Source organism: Galeopterus variegatus, unplaced genomic scaffold (genome assembly GCF_000696425.1).
Source record: "Galeopterus variegatus unplaced genomic scaffold, G_variegatus-3.0.2 Scaffold8011, whole genome shotgun sequence".
In the NCBI taxonomy this organism is placed as follows: domain Eukaryota; kingdom Metazoa; phylum Chordata; class Mammalia; order Dermoptera; family Cynocephalidae; genus Galeopterus; species Galeopterus variegatus.
The window spans coordinates 45,335-46,103 of NW_007734122.1; positions in this window are offsets into that span (position 1 = coordinate 45,335).

A 769-nucleotide genomic window follows, 5' to 3' on the forward strand; every position below is an offset into this window, starting at 1 on the left:
GGAGCGCCACCGCGCTTCCCAAGCGGCGCACTATAGCAGTGCGCCACCGGGCCGGCCCTGAGTAATCTTAAATGCTCATTAGTCAGTTTAGTGATATAATTTTCGTAATGGTATATTATGAGTTTTTGATAAGATTTTCCTTTTGTGTCCAATAAGCTAAAGATTTAAATCTGTTTCCAATATATTCATATGATTTATTTCTCTTTACTAACTAAATCATTATATAATCTAAGAGTCTCTTTACTACTTCAGTTTCAAATTTATTTCCTCATTATAAATATTGTTTTGGAAATGACCTAAAAATTTTCTTGCTATTATTTCCTTCTTGATCTCAGAATAATTTCTTTTAGTTTCCTGGCTAATTTTTGTTTTGTTTCATATTCCCATTAATATTATTTACATTTTCTCCTAATTCTTTAATAAATTTAAAAATGACAAAATGAGGTGTGCTTTCTACACATCCAAATCTGTAGTCTCCTAGTATCTATAGAAGAATTTCTCAATTGTTTTAACTGAAATGTTTCAAAAATGTTTTTCCAAGTTACACTTAAAATGGCATATCTGATAAAGCTCCAACACCATATTCCCATCAAAATGGAAAAAATAAAAACTATAATGCATAGTACTTTTATAATTGTCTTAGACCTTTCATTTCAACTAGACATTGACAATAACTGAAATTTATACTTAGATTGTTTATACTCTGGTAATCAAAAGAATATTTATAGACTAGCTTCAGGCTTCACATTTTCCAAACCTTTTTTCTCTA